The following is a 21,617-nucleotide window of genomic DNA, read 5'->3' on the forward strand; positions in this document are numbered from 1 at the left end:
TTAATAATATTAAGCATTACATTATATCGACAATATCGTTGACGATCATTTTATATTGGTTCCATCGTTACCCGATAAATATATAACTTATTGAGATCTCTTTATCTCATTATTTTTAGGTACCTGAGCCTCTCCCATGAGGTCTTATGAAGTGTTATATCATGGTACTTTTCTAAAGCACTTGCTTCCTTACTATGACCATCTTGAACATTTGCTCATCTCCTTCTTCAAGGAGTTTTATCTTTGGAACCGATTAGTTTATTACGCTTCATACGTGCCATAAACTCTGTCCATCATGGACTTTATTGTATAGCATTAACAACTGAAATATGACATTTAGATTTGGGTCAACAAATACGCCTGGCAATATTTTGCAAATGAAGTATCACTTGAACTTCAAGTTCACATTTTCTCGTATGAAGATCTAGATATACTCATAATAATTTATTTCGCGTATCACTTTTTTAGCTACCCATTTCTCCCCCTAATGTCGAGATCACCAACACATATCCCAACCTTCTTTGAGAACACATCTTTGTACATTGTAGTGGGATAATTAAATCATATAACACATCTATATTTCTAGATAAAACTTATTTGGTTCCTGACCCTGAACCAATTGTGATAGGGAGAATTTATCATAACTTGGCTAGATACGTACAAGTGCTGTTATATGTTAAATAATACATCTCATAATCAATGGTTTAGCTATAATTGGAGGCATACAATTTCTGCTAAACCAACTTGGGTTTAAACCAGCATTATCAAGATAAATCATCATAATTTCTATTCTGGAACTATGCTCTAATAATTTGAGCAAGCAACCTTGCAAAAGCCAAACTGCAAGTTGATAACAAACATACATGTGACCATAGAATAGATGCATCTATTAAATTCATATAATAGTAAACGAACTGTGCCCACATATATATATCACCTTTTATTCATTTCAGATTTTAAGGGATTCAATCCCAACCTTAACTGGTATATCATGAGAATAAGCAGCACAAGAGAATTCTTGAAGAATCTTCTATTTCTTCAATATATGCCAATATGAATTCTCAATTAATTTTTGCATCATAATTGAACCGGGATGGACAACCAGTCATGCCAACTAATATTTGTTTCGGTAAGCCTCTAGTTTACTTGTGGCATATGATTCCATCATCATGCTTATACATTTGTAGTACAAATAGAAGAAAAGTTGGGTAACCTTTCATATTTATCCAGTATGATTATAGTAATATGAAGCTATTCAATCTTCCTTTCATTTATAGTCTCAACATGTCAACCACTTTGGCTAATATATTTGAAACTCAAAAATTCATCTTGAGACTTATTACAACATTAATGTCATGGACAATTTCATTTATCCGAGTAGTAAAAAATTAGCTTTTCCGGAGCTCTTAGTTGATTTTGTACTACAAGACTTTTTTCTCACCATCCATATGGTAAATATCTCCTTCACGGAGAAAAATTAAATTATTATAGTCATGGTCAATCATCATAAGCAAAATCAGTTCTTACTTTAAGTTTGCCTTTAATAACTTTTTATAAGGCATGGCAAAATATTTTTGGCGTACCACATGTACGCGACCAATGCCATATTCATATAACCACATTGTAATATTTATTATCTTTATTTCTCTCAAACCTCCCTTAGAGGTGAGTTGTGGTATTTATCCAACCATGCATAAGCACATTCTTATGCATAATTTTTATCACATATATATTTCAACATTTACTTTTAGGAATGAGTCAACATTTACAATGCTTATGACAAGTCACACAACGAATGGACTATAATCATGTGAACGTATTAACAGACCATATTGATACATATTCCTTCACCTTTGAAGGATCATTTTGAGAACCTTTATTGTTCTCCTTTTTATAATTACCATAATGATGACAGTTATTATTTGATCTTTGGCATACCCACGTTCATTGGTCAATCACTTGTCTTTATTTACACTTATTATGCACCGTTATCACATTCACTTCAAGAATGGAGCAAATCAAGTGAGACAAACTTTATGCCTTTTCATGAAAAATACATTATTTTTCTTTAGTCATCATTATATCATCAATATGGTGCATTGGGACTCAAACCCAATGCCTTACCCATATAAAGGCATGTTAGGCCATAATGAGTTAGGACTCAAATCTAACTCTTATCATCATAGAGCACCAGGACTCAAACCCGATGACTTACCCTTATACAATGGTATAATAAGTCTAAGTGGACTCACCCTTGAGCCTTTCATGATATACTACTTTATAATAATCAATTATTTTTGCCAGAACTTTAATTAAAGTTCACATTGATCTTTTTCACGAACAATCACATGATCAAATATAAAGCGGATAAAACTATCTTAGTTATACAAAATTTATTTTGACCACAACATAAATTTAAATTTAAATTATTTTTTAAGATCAATTAGAAACCTTCTCAATAGTTAATAGTTTCATAATCTTGGCTTGCAAAATATCGGAGCAGTACATATGGGAGATGATGTCAAGGCATCGTAATATGCTCTTGTTTGTCACTCTAAAGCAGGTACTTATACATCTACACAAATGAAACTAAATTATTAAGTAACACAAATTAAACCAAGTCTTAAATATTAATGTAAGTTAATTGTAGAATTCATGGTAACTGTAAAATGATACTCCCTGTATAACAGAAGCAAACACAACATTGATATTGTAATGACCAGGCCGGTCGTTTCATGAATTACCGCTCCATTTTGTCACGACCCAAACCGATAGGCCGTGATGGGTGCCTGAGTCCTACCTGTCAACCACCCCTAAGCATGCGTCTAAGATATGAATCTGAATAATATCTGCTGTATTATGACAAAAACATATATGAAGGAAACCTACCAACAAGACATATGTACATACACATGCAGGATACAGTGGGCGAGCCGACAAGACTGCTATAGACAACTATACATCCAAAATTGAAAGCCGACAGAGCCACATACAACCCAACTAGACATACTGTCTACAGACCTTTAATAGAAACATAGATGTACAAAGACGGGACTGAGCCACGTCATACCCATATATACATATATATATATATATATATAGACACACACAAACGTATCGTACCAAAATCAAAAGCAGCTCCGGATCAAGTGGAGCACGCCAACTCTTACTGATCAGGGAACCTAAGATGGGGGACCGTCAGCTTGCCTATCTGCACCTGCGGGCATGAAACGCAGGCCCCGTAAAGGGCGTTAGTATGAAAAATGTACTGAGTATGTAAGACATGAAAATTAGTACGTAAAGACATAGATGAAACATGGAATAAGGAAACACATCTTTAAATCTGAATAATTTTGTAAATTCTAAAACATTTATAATATCATGCACGCGCGTATAAATGTCGTGCCATGCATAGGTATGGGTGTACATAATATCATCAAGCCACTGAGGGCATCACATCATATCAGCTCGACCACTGTGGGCAACATCATCAACATATACCAGCTGATCAGGTGGTGGTGCGTATATAACGCTGTAACCTTTTTCCATATCCCATATACATATATTTACATATATACGCGTAATAACGCCATCTTGGTCATGTGTCAATGCACATGTATAAATGAGTGGAATATATGAAAAATACGTAATAATCTCAATATTCCTTTCTGATAAACTTTTTCAATTGTGTATTATTCTGAGACCCATGAATAGAAGATAATAATATTTTTCATGGGGAATCAAGAATATAGATACCTATTATTTTTTATGAATAGAGCAATTTATGAAAACTGTGTGTTTGCTCGTTTCTTCAGTATAATTTGGACCACGCCAAAAGAAAGAAGGGAGGGACTTAACATACCTGTTTCTTGAATTATTTGAACGAATCTGCTTCTACGAAATATGAACAAAATTTACACTTGGATTTCCTTGAAATTAGAACGAACTTGTTTTTTGCTTCTAAAGTTTTGTGAACCAAAGAATGGATTTAAGCTAAAGTCTTGTTCCAACGTTTTTTTGAAGTTACTTCAAGCTTCTGTTTCTACTTTACTACTTTCAGAATGGATTTTAGATTTTTTAAACTTAAGACTTATATTCAAGATTCTTTAAACTTAAGACACCTATACATGTATTAATGAGTCATCCTTCCTAATTAGTGGCCTTGTGACATGTTTCTTTTGGGCATAATTAGTTAAGTTTTGTCCGTTTATTAGTTAACTGGGTAATGTTCTATTATCCGATAATTAATCAATTACCCGCATAATTTAAAAATTACCATAAATTACTTAAAATTCCATTTATTTTAAAAATACTTCATATATACTTTATATATTATACTACCGTGGTCTTATGGTACCTTGCATGATACTAGTTTATAATTATCGGGTATTATCGCTCGACCCGTATTTTATTCCAAATTGGCCACTTTCAATGAAACTCTTTTTCTTTAATCCGTGTACCCCTTTATCCTTCATAACACCTATTTATCGCATGTTATAAATAATGTAAGTATGTTAACGTCAAGATGATCTCATCCCCGAGTCTACGTCGGTTAACTGAAAATGAAATTTTAATTTACGAAAATGCGAGATGTAACATCCTTCCCCCCATTAAAAACGTTCGTCCTCGAATGTTCAACTCCCCATGATCTATATAACTTTGGCAAGGTTGCCTCTGTAACAACACCACTACCAACTCTCCCTGTAGAAGCTTAATAACCCAACGCCACACAAGACCACCGTTATTAATAACGACAATGACCTCACACGACCAACGACAATAACCAATAAAAGAATTTGTACATGTACCTTATGGTTATGATGTCTTCGTCGGAACCTTTTTTGGAGGAGGAAATAAGTAGGGATATCTAAACTTCATGTTTTTCTCGAACTCCCAAGTCATTTCTTCCATATTGTTGTTCCTCCAAAGTACTTTTACGGAGGCTACCTCCTTATTCCTCAGCTTACAAATTTGTCGGTCTAAAATGGCAACCAGAAATTCCTGGTATGATAAGTCTTCTGTAATTTGTACATCATTCATGGGCACCACTCGGGTAGGATCGCCAATGCACTTTCGTAACATATATACGTGAAAAATCGGATGGACAAACTCCAATTCCGAGGGCAATTCTAACTCAAAAGCTACTTGGCCCACTCTCTGAATGATCCTATAAGGCCAAATATACTGTGGGATAAGTTTACCTTTCTTGCCAAACCTCATTACACCCTTCATAGGTGACACATTTAAGAATACCCAGTCATCAACCCTGAACTCTAAGTCTCGTCGCCACACGTCAGAATATGACTTGTGATGACTCTGAGCTATCAATAGTCGATCCCAAATATACTTTACTTTTTCTATGGCTCGCTGAACCAGGTCTGGCCCGTGTAATCCAGATTCTCCAACATCAAACCACCCTATAGGCGACCTACACTTTCGTCCGTAAAGAGCTTCGTATGGAGCCATCCGAATACTGGAATGGTAACTATTATTATATGCGAACGTGCACAAAATTGCAAACAATTAAATAAAAATTCTACAAAATTCCTAAAATGGTAAATAATCAACAAAATCTATTTTCTTGGGATTTTTATAGGAGTATTTCATATAGGGCAAAAATCACGTGCTCACAGCTTCCCCTCTTTGCTCGGAGACACGAAGGGTTTTCGGGCAAAGATAAAATGAGCAATCACGAGGGATTTTTGCCCGTTTGACACTCCATGAGAAGCATTTTTGAAAAGAGTTTGACCGAACCTTGCTTCAAAGGTTGCCTACATATCCTTGGCTATAAAGGAATCAGGTTAGTGTAGTTCTGGAAGTTTTTGGTAGTTGGGACTACCAGGAGCTTTGATTTTACTGTTGCTACTGCTACTGCTTGCTGACCCCCTTATTACACCAAAAGGAAAATCAAAAGCTAAGCTAGCTAAACCTATCAACTACGAGTTACAAGATTCCTATCTATAAATCTCTTGAAGCTTGGTCTTGAGTCTTGACTAGGTCCTACTGCAGACTCCGATCTGAATCTTGATGCTCGTCAACTGTAACTGTTGGTTTATTCTTCAGCTTTAGATCGAGACGGGACATGCAAATCTTGTGACTTCAATCATATCTTGAGCAGTCTGTATCCTTCTCCGTTTCAACCTTTGAGTTCACTTCTTTATTTTTGTTCCTTTTCTTCTTTTCTTTGTTCTGGATTAAGACTCATTCTTTTGGTCATCTTGAATCTTGCGCCTCGATGTCAAACCTGCTCGGACACCAAAACAGACAAACGAACGAAATTTTCTGCCCCAGTTTTCACTAGGAAAATTTCGTGAGCTATTTGTAACCAAAACCTACATTATTTCTCTATTGAAAACAATAAAGTAAGAATCGTGTGTCCTTAGGAGGAAATATTAGGGAATGGAGCTCTATATCTAAAGGCATCAACTCAGGGATTGGATCGCTAATGTTGGCAAAAGGCGACTAGGGAAGGGGGGCCCTATGTCTAAAAAACCTTCATCTCAGGGATTGGCGCCCTAATGTTGGCAAAAGGTGACTAGGAATGGAGGCCATATGTATACAATCTCAACTTAGGGTTTGGGGCCCTAATGCTGGTAAAAAAGGCGACTAAGGAATGGAGGCCCTATGTCTAAAAAGGCTCAACTCAGGGATTGGAGACCTAATGTTGGCAAAAAGTGACTAGAGAATGGAGGCCCTACGTATAAAAAGGCTCAACTCAGGGATTGGAGCCCTAATGTTGGCAAAAGGCGACTAGGGAATGGAGGCCCTATGTCTAAAATCTCAACTTAGGGATTGGAGCCCTAATGTTTGTAAAAGGCGACTAGGGAATGGAGGCGGCAGATGATCATCCCAGCTACCTTTGAAGTCTATTACACAAGCTCGTAACATATCCTCCAGTGTTTGAATAGTACGCTTAGCCTGTCCGTCTGTCTGGGGATGAAATGTCGTACTAAGACTTACTTGAGTCCCCAATCTCTTTTGGAAGGACCTCTAGAAGTTAGCTGTAAATTGAACTCCTCTATCCGAGATAATAGATAAAGGGACACCATGTAGTCGTACTATCTCCTTGATATAAAGCCTCGCATAATCCTCTGAGGAATATGTAGTTCTAACAGGCAGAAAATGGAGTGATTTTGTAAGCCAATCAATAATCACCCATATCAAATCAAACTTACACTGGGTATGAGGTAAGCCTACGATGAAGTCTATATTGATTACTTCCCATTTCCAAGTCAGAATCTCCATAACTTGCAATAACCTACCGGGTTTCTGATGCTCGATTTTAACCTGCTGACAGTTAGGACACTGAGCAACATACTCTGCTATATTCTTTTTCATTCCGTCCCACCAATACACTTCCCTGATATCATGATACATCTTTGTTTCTCCTAGATGGATAGAATAACAAGAATAGTGAGTTTCTCCCATAACCTGCCGACGCATCCCTATAACATTAGGCACACATAATCGTCCTCGATATCTGAGGACCCCATCTTCTGTAATTTCAAATGGGCCCTTCTCCTTCTGAAGGGTAGTATCCCTATAATGAACTAACACAGGATCCTCGTACTGACATTCCTTTACTTTAGTTACTAAAGAGGATGTTGCCGTATTCTGAAGAGTAATTCCAGCGTCACCTGAGTCCAATAACCGAACTCCAAGACTAGCTAACTGATGAACCTCACGGGCTATTCCCCTCTTTTTTGGCTGCAAATACCACAAGCTACCCATAGATCTATGGCTGAGGGCGTCGACTACTACGTTCGCCTTCCCTGGATGGTATAAAATATCAACGTCATAGTCTTTAAGTAGTTCCAACCATCTCCTTTGACGTAGATTCAATTGCTTTTGCTTGAAGATGTACTGGAGGCTCTTATGATCCGTATAAATATCAACATGAATGCCATACAAGTAGTGCCTCCACATCTTTAGTGCATGAATTACCAAAACTAACTCTAAATTGTGGGTCGGGTAATTCTTCTCGTGCTTTCTTAGTTGTCTAGAAGCATAAGCCACATCCTTACCATGTTGCATCAGCACACAACCTAATCCAATGCCTGAAGCGTCACAATAGATAACGTAACCATCAGTCCCTTCTGGAAGCATTAGAACTGGCGCTGACGTTAATCTGTCCTTTAATGCCTGGAAACTTTGTTCGCAAGCATCAGTCCATTGAAACTTTGCTCCCTTCTGAGTCAACTTTGTTAAAGGTGCTGAAGGGAAGAAAATCCTTCCACAAATCTCCTGTAATAACCTGCCAAATCGAGAAAGCTATGAACCTCCATCGGTGTTGTGGGTCTAGGCCAAGTCTTTACTGGCTCAATCTTTTGTGTATCCACCCGGATACCTTCACCTAAAATAACATGCCCAAGGAAAGCTACAGAGTTCAACCAGAATTCACATTTAGAAAATTTTGCATACAAATTCCCTTCTCGTAGAACTCTGAGCACAGTACACAGTTGATCTGCATGCTCAGCCTCTGAACGAGAATATACCAATATATCGTCAATAAATATAATTATGAACAGATCTAAAAAAGGCCTGAACACACAGTTCATTAAATCCATGAATATTGCCGGGGCATTGGTCAGACCGAACAACATAACCCGAAACTCAAAGTGCCCATATCTAATCCTAAATGCTGTCTTTAGAATATCTTCATCCTTAACCCTTACCTGATGGTACCCGGACCTCAAGTCTATCTTTGAAAAACACTTGGCACCTTGCAACTGATCGAATAAATCATCAATTCTTGGGAGCGGGTACTTATTCTTGATCGTCACCTTATTCAACTGCCTATAATCAATACACATTTGTAAGGAACCATCTTTCTTTCTCACAAACAAAACAGGTGCTCCCCACGGTGACGTACTAGGTCTGATAAAACCTTTTTCAAAAAGTCCTTTAGTTGTTCTTTCAACTCTTTCAACTCTGCGGGGGCCATTCTATAGGGAGGAATAGATATTGGGTGAGTATCTGGTAGTAGGTCAATAGAAAACTCAATTTCTCGCTCTAGTGGGAGACCCAGAAGCTCATCGGGAAAAACATCGAGAAACTCATTCACCACAGGGATGGACTGAATGGTTGGTGACTCCACTTCCACACCCTGAACCTGAACTAAGTGATAAATACAACCCTTTCTAATCATCTTCCTTGCCTTGAAATAGGAAATAAATCTATCTCTCGGCGATGTCATGTTACCTTTCCACTCTAAAATAGGCTCCCCTGGAAATTGAAATCGGACTATCTTTGATCTACAGTCAATGTTGGCATGATAAGAAGCCAACCAATCCATACCTATTATAACATCAAATTCTACCATATCTAACTCGATTAAGTCTGCTATGGTAGTTCGACCATGAACTACTATTATACAACCCCTATATACTTGCTTAGCTATCATTGAGTCCCCAACATGTGTAGATACCTCAAAAGGTTTAACCAATTCAGGTTTTATTCCAAACATACCAGCAACTAGAGGAGTATTGTATGATAAGGTGGAAACTGGGTCAATCAATGCATATACATCATATAAGGAGATTGATAATATACTTGTAACAACATCAGGCGATGAATCCTGGTCCTGTCGTCCTACCAATGCATAAATGCGGTTCTGAGGACTGCTCAAGCTAGATGCTCCGCCTCTGCCTCTACCATAACTTATTGGTGCTTGGGGACCTTGCCTAGGGGGGCGTACTGATGATAACGAACCAGCTGCAGATCCCGACGGCTGAGCTATGCTTGCATCACCTCTCATCGGACAATCCCTCATAACATGGCCCGGATAACCACAAGTATAACAAATACCTAACCCCATACGGTGCTGCCCGGTATGCTGCTTACCACATTGAGTACATCGTGGCAAGAGTGGCCTCCTCTGATTTGACTCACCCCTATACTGAGAACCTGAGGCCCTGAAATTCTGACCAAACCCTGAATATGTGGAACGATCGAATATCTAACTTCTAAACTGAGGGGGCGCGCTAGCTGAGGGTTGGGATGGATACCTCGAGTACTGCTGCCTCTGACCACCTCGAAACTCACCAAAAGGACCCGAAGACCTCGCTCTCTTATTCTGGGCCCTATCATGCTCACGATCAACCCTCTATTTCTGTTTATGCTCCTCTACACCCTGAGCGTATGCCTGAATACGAGAAATATCCATGTCTGGCTAAAGTGAGACTGACATACAATCGTTAAGCAAGTAAGGCTCTAATCCCATCACAAACCGATGAACCCGATCCTCCATCTTAGATACAATAGTGTTAGCATACATAGCCAACTAATCAAACTAAAGACTGTACTCCCGAACACTCATGTTACCCTGTCGAAGGGTCAAGAACCTATCAACTCTAGCCCGTCTAAGCTCTGGTGGTAGATAATGACGAAGAAAGGCTTCTGTAAACTCCTGCCGTACCACTGGAGGGGCATCCTCACCTCTGGACAATTCCTAAGACTCGTACCAATTAACTGCAACATTTTGGAGTCTATAGGAAGTTAGCTCAACTGACTCAGTCGCAGTGGCCTTCATTACCCGTAACGTTCTCTGCACTCTATCAATAAATACCTGAGGGTCCTCGTTTGGGTCTGCTCCAGTGAATACCGAAGGGTTTAAATTAATAAAGTCACGAACCTTCGCACTCATGGACCTATCTACGTGACCAATACCTACTTCCTGATGCCGAGCCTGTGCGGCTACTAATCGGGTCAATAACTGAATATCATCTCTTATCTCCTGACCCGGTGCATCTGGCTGAGGTGCTAAATATACAGGGGAGGGCACTGGAGCTGGTGCCCTTCAGAGCTCTTCTGGAAAGGGCGGGGTATGTGAAGTATGAGATGAAACCTCACCATGAGACTCTCCCTGAGCCCTAGTAACTTGTGGCGCTTGACTAGCAGTCGCCCTGGCCACGAACTTTCCCTTCTGGGCGGCCGTACTCTTTGGAGGCATTGCTAAAAATATAACATACTGTTAGGTACATGAATTCTTGTATCGCATGATCTGAGATAAAAAGAGAGGATAACATCCTATATGTCCTGTAACCTCCTGTCTATAAGTGTGGTGCACGACATACCTATAAACAAGACTCTACTAGACACGGTCTGTAGACAATCCTAGGACAGAACTACTCTGATACCACTTTTGTCACCACCCAAACCGATGGGCCGTGACGGGTGCCTGAGTCCTACCTGTCAACCACCCCTAAGAATGCATCTAAGATATGAATCTGAATAATATTTGGTAATTACGACAAAAACATATATGAAGGAAACCTGCTGATCACGCACAATTATGCCTTATAAAAAAACAAGCGGTCGTTGCAAATATAATCCGAGTAATTAGCCCAGAGTCGAATCCACAGGGAATTAACCTACCAATTACTTTTGTTAGACTCACTAAATTCTCCGTAATCAACTTCCCAGATATTTTGAATAACAATTGGTGATATTTCTACTAACTATAACCGAATGAAGTTAAGTAAACTAAAAGCTAACTATGACTGAGTTGTAAACAAATAAGAGAAGGATCTAAGGTTGTGATTTCCCCTATTGATGGAATCCCTTCCTGTTATGTTTCGCATAGAATTGCCTAATCGTCTCTATCGATCATGAGTACTCTTACTACCATAAATCTCTCCCGAGTAATTATGATAATTTACTAGACGCACTCTCCCTAGTTACGCTAGCTGGCTTTTATTACGGCTCACTTAGAACGCACCTAAGGTTTCGTTATCCCTAATCCTACCTTTAAACCCTCGGTTATTGATTCCTCATATACTTTGGGAGTTGTGTTGTTCAACAACTACCTAAATATGCACTCTCTCCCAATCAATACATACTAAATAGGCATAACTAATTGAGGATCCTATTAATTAACTACAACAAGAACGTAGTTGAACAAATAGAGATTAAACTGGGCAAACTATATTAACACAACAAGAAGTTCATCCTTCAACAGGTTCCATCAAAACCCTAGACTAAATAATTAGCTACTCATAGCAAAGCAAGATAAAAACATAGAATTATTCATAATTCGCAATTAATGATAACAAGAAGAAGATTGAAAAACTTTAATGGTGTCTTGATCTTCTCACACTTGTTTTTGTCTCCAATTCAGTCTAAAAACAAGCTTAAACTTTGCTTGGGCGAGATTGTTGAGTTTATATATGGTTAGGATAAGTTTTCCCCAATTTACACTTAAGTCCATTTCTGGGCAATTCCAACGTCGACCGCGTTCGCGGCAGAACGCGGCGTATTCGCGGTGAAAAGCATCAGTTCTGCCTCACTCGTTTGGCCTACTGCATTCCAGCCGCGGTCGACCGCGGTCAGGGTAGCCTCTCGTCCAGTCATCCTTTGCCTTTTTCTTGCTTATTTTCATTTGGGTTCTTCTTGATTGGCCTTATATCCACATTATTGACTCCAAAATACTCCATAGTCTCTTCCTAACTTGGATTAGTCCTTGCAAAGAAAAAGAACACTAATTAGAGTATTTTGTTATAATTTTGCATTTAAAACAACAATAAAGTATGGTTCATTTAGAGTGTAAATAGCGTCTATATAGCCTACTATCAACACCACACACTTAAACCGTTGCTAGTCCTCTAGCAACAAACAACACTCTATAGGCCTAATCATCCCAGGATACCTCCCCTACTCTTTATACCAAGGAAACCTCACATGAGTAGGCTACTTCAGCGCGACCTCCTCGCCTCAAGAGTGGACTCCTTTCTAGCCACGCAATACCCCTAAACAGCTCTCCTACTCTTAGTCAGAGGTCCAGACTTACCTTCCCTTCATGAATCATGTGCCTACTCACTACAAAAGAGACTTATATCATTTACAAACCACACACTGATTAACTCGAATACAACATTTCACTCACCCTTAGAAATAAATTCTCATGCCACAAACAACACATCATAGGCTTGCCCGTAGTGTAATACTCGACTAATCGAGCTCATTCAATCTAGAATCAAATAGGACTTTATTTGGTTGTAATGTTGGCTACGAGACGGGTAGGATACATATGGGTATAGTGACTATACCTCCCTAAGCACTCCACTACCTTGTGTACTTTTAAGCTCTTAACTTTGTCACACCTTCATTCCACCATTACATTATTGTTTTAACCCCTTATCAAGCACACTTTTTCTTTTAATAGCTACCACCAATTTGAGACTTTTTTTTTCCTGGTGGCCTCTAGTATTGTTTATCAACCAGTGCACTTTTTCTTTTCATGCCCCCTTAATTCCACTTAACAGCCCAACCCACCACCCCACACTTGTATTTTTCCATATATCTTACACTTTGAGTGCTTCTAAGAAGTGATAGGGTTCAACAAGATAGGCTATTTATACTCGGGTTAGGCTTGTACTGTGGTTGCCAAGGAAACAGGCTTACAGGCTCAACGGGGTTGGCTAAGGTATAGACATATTAGGTGGGAGCAATCATATATAGAAAGATTAAGCAAAAAAGCTCCTATATCACTTTCCAGACCAAACGAACTACCATTTTGTTTTGTACACACACATGGCAAGTTCTAGGCATTGAATGTTAATACAGAATACACAAATCCTCACTCATATATGGCACATGACTCAATTCAGTTAGGATCATCAGACACTCTGCTCTAAGTACTTGAACCATTTAGGAACACACAATTTAAGGCCTTATTTGAGTCAACTAAAGAGCCTAAGTGTCACACTAAAGCAGTCTTTATTCAAGGTACCATAGAGTTAAGGGTCCCTATTTCATTTTTGTTTTTCGCCCAAGACTTCCTAAACTAGAAAGAAAAAAAACTAACTACACCCGGCTCAAATGGAAACCCTTGGAAAAGAACTGGGTTTAAAGAAAAACCAAGGGGGAGTTGATACACTACCTAACAAACGAAAATCTTTTGTTTTTTTTGTTCTACTTAAGTCCTTCAAGCGACCCGTCGAGAGGTGTCCGTCTTCGGGCCAAGTCACATTTAATTAATATCAACCAAAAACACCCAACAGCAACAACACCAAACAAATTTATACAATTATACAACAACAACCATCCCCTACCCCACACTTAAAGATTTGGCATGTCCCCATGTCAAAGAATTTATAGCAGAGTAAGGTAAGGGGACTTCCCTGATGCTCAGTCCTGATCAGAGATGGTGCTAGGATCGAGGTGACATGCTCGTCCGAGTGCCCGAAGCTAGCCCATGATCTTTTTCTCTGACCTAGCATGTTGAGTAATCAAATTGACAACTCTAGTACCCAGGTCAGTGACTGAAGTGCGTAGGCCAGCCATTTCTTGCTCCAAGGCTGTCATGCGGGTACTTTGGTGGGCCTGTGATGGGTCATCAACACTCGGCATGGTGAGGCGGCAACGTCTTCAGCATCCTCATCAGCATTATTATCATCATCAACCACCACTACCGGCTCTCTCCCAACTGTGATTTTGCTAGCCCTGAATGGGGCTTTCAATTGCAACTTCCCATCTACTATGGGATTTTCAGGAACTCATGCAGCATAGCACAGCTTGGTGACCAGAGAGGGGAAGTAAAACCTTTTAAGTACTTTCGGTAAGCGTATAAAAACTTTATCATGAAGGAGCTTGGCCACATCAAAATCATGGTAGGTCATAAAACAGTAAATAACCGCTGCTCTTTGCCCGTTTACATCTATAGTGTTGCTGGAGGGCAGCAAAACAATTGTTGATGATTGTGAGCCAACACTTAGCTTCCCAAGTGAGAGATTGGGAGTTTAGTGTAATTTTGTGCTTTATCTATATTGGCTCCCGGTCAGCCACACAGATTGCTTCAAGAATTGGTGCCCACCAGATAGTTGGGCAGTGATACGCATGGTAATAATCCATTCCTCCAGTGAATACTGGCAGTCTGTACACTCGGTGGATGGCCTCAAGAGACGCATTCACCCGGGTGTTTCGTACTGTGACCACCCTATTAACATGCTCCGGGCAGTTTGCGTAAAACTCCCTTACCATATGTACATTTGCCTCTTCCGGTTCATCAAAGAAGATGTCCAGCTGACACATCCTCAACTCTTCCAAAATACTTGGGCATTCAGCTTACAGGGCATGCCTGTCAATGTGTACTTCAGGTAACAACTTCTTGGATGCCTTGGCATTGAACCTATCTTGAGCTGCTTTGGAAACAAACCTAGTGCGGTCAAACTCCTCTGCACTAGCCTGACCCCAAGCTCTAGATGAACTTCCAGGTCCACTAGCTGAGGAGCCTGTGGTACGTCTCTTCATGGACTGATGCATTGTACCTGACAAAATAGAGGCTACTATTAGTGAGGGTTTGAGTTGTGTGAACCTTGGGTGGTTACTCAGACTTCACCACCACCATGGTCACAGTAGCCATTACAGCTCCATTGAGGCAATTTCACAAACACCTTGTGAGCATAGTCTTTAATTGAACACACCTCTCCCATTGAAGCATAAACTCTCCCCCCAAATCAGCCATTCTCACTTCACCACTCCACCCCACCACAATTAACTATACATAACAACACCACACTCTTCCATACAACATTATACACATAACTCACTAAAAAGAAGAAAAGAAAACCAAAAAAATCTACTATAAATACTACAACAATTAAAGCATTAAACTTGCAAAATAAAAAAAAATACAAGAGAAGAGAGACGGAAAGCTTGAAATACCTGGTTCTAGAAGGTGAGAGTAGTGGAAGTTGGGGAAGAGAGAGTGGGAAGTGTGTGGGTGTGTGTGGGAGAGGGGTGAGTGTGTAAGACATGTGAAGAAGAAGAAGAAGAAGAGAGAGAGGCGTGGTTAGGGTTGGTAGAGAGAGATGAGAGAGGGGAAAGTGAGGGTGGGGCGGGTGGGTTGTAATTTTATTGGGAGGGGGAGCAGAAAAGAAAAGAAATAAAAAAAATTTAGTCAAAACTTCCCTAGGCGACAGTAATGTCACGATTCACCGCGGTCACGATGAATGAGGGGGGGGGGGGGGGAATAGTATGTTCGCGTTGCACCGCGGTTGCGGTGGATTGAGCACTCCAAAAGCAGAATACTCTTCATTTACCGTGGTTGCACCACGGTCACGAGCTTTTATATTTTTTATTTTTTCAATAAGAATGTTAGTTTCCTACATATTTGGTACAACATCAAACAAAAGAAAAAGAAACAAAAGAGATCATGGGTTGCCTCCCACGCAGCGCCTGATTTAACGTCGCGACACGACTCGGATGAGCACATTTAAGGCTCGCTCGACCTCTGAGGTTCGGTCAGATGGATCACTAACACTTCCTTGGGTTCATCCATGCCCATATATGGTTTCAATATTTACCCACTGACTCTAAATGTATGGGAATCTTTTTCTGAGGCAATCTCTATGGCACCTGAAGGGAGCATTTCGACCACCTGAAATGGTCTAGACCATCGTGACTTGAGCTTACCTAAAAATAGCCTTAATATTGAGTTATAAAGCAACACCATGTCTCCGGGATTGAAATTTTGCTCAACAACATTCTTGTCATGCAACTTGTTCATTCTCTTCTTGTATAACCTCGTGCTCTCGAAAGCAAGAAATTGGAACTCGTCTAGCTCATGCAATTCTGTGACTCTATTATTTCCCGCAGCCTCAATGTCCAGATTTAGCTATTTCATTGCCCACCAAGCTCTATGTTCTAGTTCCATTGGCAAGTGACAGGCCTTCCCGAACACCAACTTGTATGGTGACATACCAATTGGTGTTTTGAAAGCGGTTCTGTAGGCCCAGAGTGCATCATCTAGCTTTTTTGCCCAATTAGTTCTTGTGGCGTTCACAGTCTTGGTTATCACACTCTTTATCTCTCTATTCGACACTTCGACATGTCCACTGGTCTGAGGGTGATATGGGTTTGCCACCTTGTGGTGCACATCGTACTTTGCTAGCAATTTCTCGAAGGCTCGATTGCGGAAATGAGTGCCTCTGTCACTGATAATAGCTCTCAGGGTCCCAAAATGGGTGAATATATTCTTCTTCAAAAACCCCACCACCACTCTTGGATCATTGGTGGGTAATGCTGCAGCTTCCACCTATTTGGACATGTAATCTACAACAACAAGTATGTATTTATTGCCAAAGGAGCTGACAAAGGGGCCCATAAAGTCTATCCCCCATACATCGAATGCTTCAAACTCTTGAATTGGGTTCATGGGCATCTCATGGCGACGGGAAATGTTCCCAGTTTGCTGACATTCATCACAGCCCTTCACCCATTGATGTGTATCCTTAAACACTATTGGCCAGTAGAACCCAGCTTCTAGAATTTTTGCTGCTGTCCTGACTCCTCCAAAATATCCACTATATGCCGATGTATGACATGCCTGCAAAATAGAAGATTGTTCTATCTCGGGGACACACCTCCGGATCATATTGTCAACACATATTCTAAATAGATAAGGTGCATCCTAGTAATACATGCGGCAGTCACGATAAAACTTTTTCTTTTGCACAGAGGAGAGGTCACAGGGAACTATACCACTTGCCAGGTAATTTGCAAAGTCTGCATACCATGGCACTTCCTCAAGGCTTGTGGCGAGTAGCTACTTATCTGGAAAGGTTTCCAGAATATCCTCTACCTCAACTGAGTTTTCAGCTCCATCAAGTCACGATAGATGATCAACAACTTGGTTTTCTGTGCCCTTACGGTCACGAATCTCCTAGTCAAACTCTTGCAGCAGCAACACCCAATGAATCAGGCATGGTTTGGACTCCTTCTTTTCAATCAATTACCTGAAAGCAGCATGATCAGTATATACAATTACCTTAGAGCCAATCAGGTATGATCTGAACTTGTCGAATGCGAACACCACAGTCGGCATCTTCTTTTCAGTCACAGTGTAGTTCAGCTGGGCTCTACTCAACATTCTATTGGCGTAGTAAATTGGGTGCATTATTTTGTCTTTCCTCTGTCCTAGCACTGCCCCCACTGCATAGTCACTGGTGTCACACATGATTTCAAATGGTTGCTTTCAGTCGGGGGCAACAATGATGGGTGATGTGACTAGCCTCTTTTTCAACTCCTCGAATGCTACCCTGCAATCATCAGAAAACATGAAAGAGTGATCTATTTCTAACAACTTACAAAGAGGGTTGGCAATTTTTGAGAAGTCTTTGATGAATCTCCGCTAAAAACCGGCATACCCGAGGAAGCTCCTGATTGCCTTGACTGATGCGGGGGGTGGCCGCTTTGCTATCGCATCAACTTTAGCACAATCCACCTCGATTCCCTTGCTTGATACCCTGTGTCCCAAGACTATACCCTTTGGTACCATAAAATGACACTTTTCCCAATTAAGTACAAAGTTAGTCTTGATACATCTCTTCAACCATGTCAATGAATATAGCCATCATGCACTTTTGGAATGTGGCGGGTGCATTGCATAGGCCAAAAGGCATCCTTCGGAAGGCATAAAATTCCATATGGACATGTGAAAGAGGTCTTCTCTCTGTCCTCTGGTGCAATGGAGATTTGGTTGTACCCTGAGTACCCATCCAGAAAACAAAAGTGGGACCTCCCTGCCAGTCTGTCAAGCATCTGATCAATGAAGGGAAGTGGGAAGTGGTCTTTCCGGGTGGCCAGATTTAATTTCCTATAGTCCATACAAATTCTCCAGCCTGTAACGGTTCTTGTAGAGATCGGCTCATTGTTATCATTTTTTACCACCGTCATACCATCCTTCATAGGAACACATTGCACCGGGCTAACCCAGTTGCTGTCTGAGATGGGGAAAAGGATTCCCGCATCCAACCACTTAATCATCTCCTTCTTCACCACTTCCTTCATGTTGGGGTTCAGCCTTCTTTGGTGCTCCCTGGAAGGTTTGTGCCCCTCTTCCAGCAGAATTATATGCATACAATATGCCGGGCTGATCCCCTTAATGTCTGCCATGGTCTACCCAATGACAGTCTTGCACTCCTGGAGTACCTGCAAAAGCCGTTGTACCTGTACATCTAACAAACTAGATGAGATAATAACAGGTAATGTGGATTTAGGTCCTAGGAACGCATACCTGAGATGGGCGGGCAGTGGCTTCAACTCCAGCTTTGGTAGTTCTTCTATGAATGGCTTGGCTGGAGGATTTTCTCTATTTTATAAGTGCAGGGGCTCGAATTCAAGTGTTCTCTCCCAAAACCCTTTGCCCTCTAGAGCCAGCACCCATTCTGCCAATTTTTCCCCATTCACCTCATCTAAATTCACAAGACATACAACAATAGGATCCTCAATAGTCAATGTATCATCATCTTCTTCCACAATTACATCCACGACATCAATAAGAGAATAATTGGCGAATTCACTTGGTCGCCTTATAGAAATCTACACGTTGAATGTTATCTCCTCATCGTTCAACCTCATCTTGAGCTCCCCAGTTTCACAATCAATGAGGGCTCACCCTGTGGCCAAGAACGACCTTGCTAAAATTATAGGAATTTCTCCATCCACTCTACAGTCCAGAATCACAAAATCTACAGGGAACACAAATTTCCCTACCTATACTAACACGTCATCCAAAATACCTGAGGGTCTTTTTACAGTTCTGTCAGTCAGCTGCAACAAAATAGACGTGGGTCTAGCTCTTCCAATCCCCAACCTCTTATAGATCGCCAGAGGTATAATATTTATGCTTGCCCCCAAATCACAAAGTGCCTTGAAAAAGGCAAAGTTACCAATGGTGCAGCGAATTATGAAACTCCCTGGATCAGACAACTTGTCAGCCACTGATCTAGTCACCACAACACTGCAGGTTTGATTTAGAGTCATTGTGGCCAAATCTTGGAAGTTGAATTTTCGGGACATCAAGTCCTTTATCATTTTTGCGTAACCAGGCATCTCCTTCAAAGCATCAATCAATGGAATATATACCTGGATTTATTTCAACATCTCCAAGAATTTCTTGTATTATTCCTCTTTCTGGTATTTGGCCAGCCTCTGTGGGAATGGTGCTAGAGGACTCTTCTTCCCAATGATTTGGGTAGTCTCTTTGTCAGACACCACCTCAACTACCGGTTCCTGGGCTGTTTCAGCTTCTTTTTTAGCCTTAATCTATGTGTTGGTTTCTTCCTGGGCAGGCTGTACTATCACCTCTGTTAGTTTCATTTTATCATCTAGCTCAATGGGCACTGGTACAAGTGTCTCAGCCTGTCTGCTTTCTCGAGCCCTCTCTTGCTCCAAGTCTAAGTCTCTACCATTACGTAGACTCACTACCATCAGTTGCTTCGGGCCTTGATCTTTTGGATTTACCTGAGTGTCTACAGGAAATGTCCCATGAGGACGATTATTCAAAGACGTCGAGATCTGTCCTATTTGCACTTCAATATTCTTTATAGCTAACTCACGTGCATCTACTCTTTCACTCATTTTCGTATTTGACCTAATAACTGCTGCATCATTGCCTCGAGGCTAGCAAGCCCATCTTTCTGTCTCCTACCATGTTGCTGCTGAGGAGGATGATAACCCTACTGCTGATTTTGATTGTCGTATCCTATGGCCTTTGGTAGGGTGCCACATTATTGTGAGATCGCATGGCTCCCAAATTTCTATTGTTGTGCTATGGCTGGACTGGCCTGAATGGCTAATTCTGTTGCCCCCAATTCTGACTACCCTGTCTGTGGCCCTCATAATTAGACACATAATTCATGTCCTCAGGGTAATGATGATGATCACTTTCTGCGTTCGATTGGCTACCAATTGGCTGACTAATGCAAGATGTGCATAAGCCCCCATTGGTTGTATCTACAATATGCACCTGTTGCTTCTGCCTGGACTCTTCCACCTTTTTGGTGAGTATACTCATCTGTGTCATTAAGGTGTCCATATTTTCAGCAAGAGTACTGGATGGATCTAAGGGCACTGAGTGAACTACTGGAGTGATAGGTGCATTCCTGGTTGTCCACCCCAAATTCTGTGCCATCTTGTCAAGCAGGCTCTGGATTTCTCTCTATGTTTTGCTTAAGAATTCTCCACCAACTGAAGCATCAACATTAGCCTTCACGCTATCTGTCAGACCCATGTAAAACCGCTGCCCCAACATCTAATCTGGAATACCGTGATGTGGACATATAACCAACATCCCTTTGAATCGTTCCCATGTTTCTTGCAGTGTTTCCATTGGTTTCTGTTTGAAGCTCAAAATTTCATCAATTTGCTGAGTAGTATTGTTGGGTGGATGAAACGTATTCACAAATTGCTTGACTAACTCTTCCCAAGTCGTGATGGAATTAATGGGGAGGGAATTTAGCCAAGTCTGGGCAGCTCCTGTCACTGAGAATGGAAACAACAACAACATTATTCCTTCCTGAGTTACGTTGGGCTGCCTTTGACTTTTGCAGATTGACAGGAAATTCTTCAAGTGCTGTTGAGGATCTTCAATGTATGACCCCGAAAAAAGTCCCTTATTTTGCAACAAGTGCAGCATGTTGTTTGTGATATGAAAAGATTCGGCTTGTATCTGCGGGACTAATATCGTTGTGGCCAATTTCTCTGATGTGGGTTGCGCCCAGTCATATAGAGCAGCCTCTGGCACAAGAGGCACCACTACTGGCACAGCCGGGTCTACCTTGCGATCCCCCATGTCTGGTTCAAGTTGTTCAGTTGATTGTTGTTGTTTGTTTTTC

The 21,617-nt window shown here is 40.7% G+C and overlaps 1 non-coding gene across 1 annotated transcript; it reads left to right on the plus strand.

Moving 5' to 3' along the window:
* Positions 1 to 21,044: 21,044 nt before the first annotated feature.
* LOC138888825 (small nucleolar RNA R71) lies at positions 21,045 to 21,150 on the plus strand. Its single transcript, XR_011406404.1, has one exon. It is a non-coding gene; the product is annotated as a small nucleolar RNA R71 (small nucleolar RNA).
* Positions 21,151 to 21,617: the final 467 nt, after the last annotated feature.

Source organism: Nicotiana sylvestris, chromosome 3 (assembly GCF_000393655.2).
Source record: "Nicotiana sylvestris chromosome 3, ASM39365v2, whole genome shotgun sequence".
Taxonomy (NCBI): domain Eukaryota; kingdom Viridiplantae; phylum Streptophyta; class Magnoliopsida; order Solanales; family Solanaceae; genus Nicotiana; species Nicotiana sylvestris.